Source organism: Pholis gunnellus (genome assembly GCF_910591455.1).
Source record: "Pholis gunnellus genome assembly, chromosome: 1".
NCBI lineage: Eukaryota > Metazoa > Chordata > Actinopteri > Perciformes > Pholidae > Pholis > Pholis gunnellus.
The window spans coordinates 27,657,336-27,661,075 of record NC_136528.1 but is presented as its reverse complement, the minus strand read 5'-3'; positions in this window follow the sequence as shown (position 1 = coordinate 27,661,075).

The window sequence follows — 3,740 nt, the reverse complement described above, 5'->3', positions numbered from 1 at the left end:
TTTGTCCTGTAGGGAAACAAACATGCAGCGTCACTATTTCACTCGCCAACAAGAGATTTTAAGTATGAACATTGCTTTGAGCCTAATAACCAAATACTTTTAACAGCATCAACATGGAGGGTGTAACCATTTCTCATTCTGCTGTGTAACAGTGTAACGACACTATTGTGTGTTTGAAGCTTACTCATCACTCATTTCAACACAATCATCAGCAGTCATAAGAAATGCTGTCATTCAGGATGCTTCATGTATTATAACTGTGATGACAAGTCGCAAGGCATTACAACTGTGATCAAAATACTTTATTTGGTCAAATATCACAAATGTACCCGCATTGCATGAAAGGTTATAAAATCCAATTAAAAACAAAAAGTAAGATTGTAATGATTTCAATAAGGCTCAGGCAGAGGCATGCAGAATATCAAACCTGTAAATATACATTTTATATGTATACCACCCATATTGTGTTGAGACATTATCCCATTATATTTAAACTTTGCATTATTTCATTTCTTAGATTCCACTTTTTACTTGCGTAACTTAAAAACCAGTCATTCATGCATCGTACGTAACATCTGAAAATACAATGTGTTAATGAATTACAGGAATCCTATGTGCCTCCATTCACACTGTGTCAAAGTTCCAACAGCCAAATTAAATGAGGGTGTAGGAAACGAGTGAATGAGTCCATGTGACCCTTGTTGCCGTACAGTTAAATACACAAAGACACTCCTCTGGAGTATTTCTGATCAGGTGTAACATCAATGTGTGTTATAATTTATTATGAGCACGGTACACCTAAAACCAACAACATCTCCGTCTTCAAAACAACCCGTCATACAAACTAGTATCTATTTGTAAAGAGGACTTTTTGCAACCTCAAGCATGAAAGACCATTTAAACATATAGAGTAGTCCTCTCAGACATCTGACTGGACACAATCAAGGCTTCGTGGGTGATTCCGAAACTTTAGTGCATGTAAATAAAAAAACGGATTAAATTAGCTAAACTTGAATTAAACTCAAAAACATCAGGTGCTATCTTAAATAAAGTTAGCTGACCAAAACCTAAATTAATATAATTGAACTAAAATACAAAAAGTACAACAAACTAAAGAAGCAAAACGGATCAAAACATTTTAAAACTGAGTTGAGTGAAACTCTAAAGAAGTAAAATGAAGCAGTACCTCTGTGTGGAGGACAAGGATGACTCGCTGCAGTGTGTTGATACTGACTCTAAAGCTCACACTGGAGCAACATTTTACTCTGCATTACATAAGTCACTTTGACAGAGATCAAAGGTTGGAGTGTTCAGAGGTAACTATCCCTCCTCCCTCCTCAGTGGTCAAACAGCCATGAACAGTTTCATGTCCGGAGAAGAACACATAGGTATGCTGCCCAGTGGCGGCTGGGCAGCATACGCTCTACCTTTTCTAGGTAGGGCCATCAAATCAATTTCAGCAAACATCCCAGTATGATTTATTGCAAAAATATTAAGGTATCAAACATGCATTACCACTTTGCAGTTAAATATTTAACATTTATTCCAACACAAAAAAAAAGCAGTAAATAACACTTTGATAAAACACGTCAGGACATCATATTTTTGTCACCCTCACAGGGAATTCAGTATATATATATGTATATATATATATACATATATATATATACAGTATATATCAGTGGCGGGCCGTCAGGGCCAGCTAAGCCTGCTGGCCTAAACAGAATCACAAAGTTATAGCTATTTTATAATTTAATAATTTTTCATAAATACACTACATGTATTATATTATTTCCTCATTGCACAGCTCCTGTCTTCCGCAGTTGCTCTGCTTCCAGTGCAGCTTGTTTTAAGTAGAGCTTTTATCCAATCAGAGTTCACCTCTGTGTCTCTAGGTAAGAAGAGAGGCCCCAGGCCTTCAGAATCACAAGTGCCTCCATGTGCAGTTTAAGTGAATGGGGACGATATTGTTGATTGTCATAGTCTTCAACCAATCAGATCTTTAGTTTGACATATGGGGCGTATTCTTTGACGTGCCAGAGCTTCTAGCTGGCCTACAAGTACGTGATTGGTCAGTGGGCGGTGACAATCCCAATATCTGCTGCCTCTGTGGAGCGGACATTTTCAGCCCTCAAACGCATTAAAACGTATTCAAGAAATACAACTGGGGAGGCTCAAATGTCTTCACTGGCGTACATGAATGGAGAAGAACTTCTTACTGGAACTAAAACGCACGGATGTACTGAACAACCGTGAGATTAAACTCTTTATTAACAAAGAAAGGAGGATGGACTTTGTCTTTAAGTGAACAATGGCTTTGGTAATTTAACTGATTTTGTTTTTACATCTGCAGTAGCTTTAATAGTAGCTTGTTTATAAATTATTTGTACAACTTGTTTTTATGAAGATGGATTTTTGTTTGGTTTAATATGTGATAGGAACTATTGATACAGCCAATGTTGCGCTGGGGACATATTTAGCCGATGCCAGTGTTGCCAACTTGGCAACTGTAATGGGGAAAAATATATCTCAGAATCATGGAATGTTAATAAACACTGTACGGCTTAGATTAACAGTTATTCCTGAGCTGGCACAGGAAGTTCATCCTCTGCAGGGTGTCTATGTTGGAAATCCTGAGGTCCTGGGAGATGTTGGGAACTTTCACAGTAGACAGTGTTATACTGTAAGTATAGTGATGGGGGGCGCAGTGTAGGGTCTTAAGTCCACTGTTATCACCACAGTTTTAAGAGCGTTCAGCTCCAGGTTGTTGGATCAGCTGATCAACCTCCCGTCTGTATGCAAACTCGTCACCGTCCCAGACGAGGCCGATGACCGCTGTGTTGTATGCAAATATCAAGATTTTAAAAAATGGGTCTCCTGAGGTGCAGCTGTTGGTGTAGATGAAGAAGAGCAGAGGGGAGACCACACATCCCTGGGGGGGGAGGCGCCCGTGCTTATGGTCCAGGGTGGTGGATGTGATTTTCCCCACCCTCAATAAAAAAAAGAAACTCTGGTGCCATCATGTGTCCCAGTGCCAGATGGCAGCTGAAGCACTGGTTAATAACAGCAGTTAAAGTAATCACTGGAGACCAGATCTGTTAACAAGTCACCACTAATCAACACTCCTTTCTGCTTATTTCAGTTTCTTGAAAATAAATCACATTATTGTGTTTCATGAGTTTTAGTGTGTTTGACTCTGTCTCCCCCCACAGGCTGCTAGCAGAGTGAAGGCTGTCCTTCCATGTCCTCAAAGTGGCCCTTCCTCAGCAGTACAGATAAACAGGGAATTTGATTCAATCCCAGTTTTGATGAGTTTTGCGACGCAGAGAACACACCTGCCTGCAACAACGATTGCACACATCAACTGTAAAAGACAGAAGCGGAAGTGTCTTGAAACCAATTTGAAGCTATTTTACACAAGTATTCTTCAACATTCTCCCGATATTGGATTTCTATACAACAAGAAACTGGCTTACTTGTGAAATGATTTTAAGTGAGGCATCCTTTTGAATTCTATCGTCATCTGTATATTGTGCATACTCATTTATATTGTGAGTGGTTGGCGTGAGAATGGAAAGTGGAGAAATATAGGAGGGATTGTAAAAGCAGGCTGAGGACGGGCCTTGCCATTAAAACATAGTAACCTCAGATTAAAGAAATGTCATACCTTAACAGCGTCTCACAGAAAAGATAACACTGTTCCACATAAGACACTGCTTAGATATTGATGCCCATGTGTG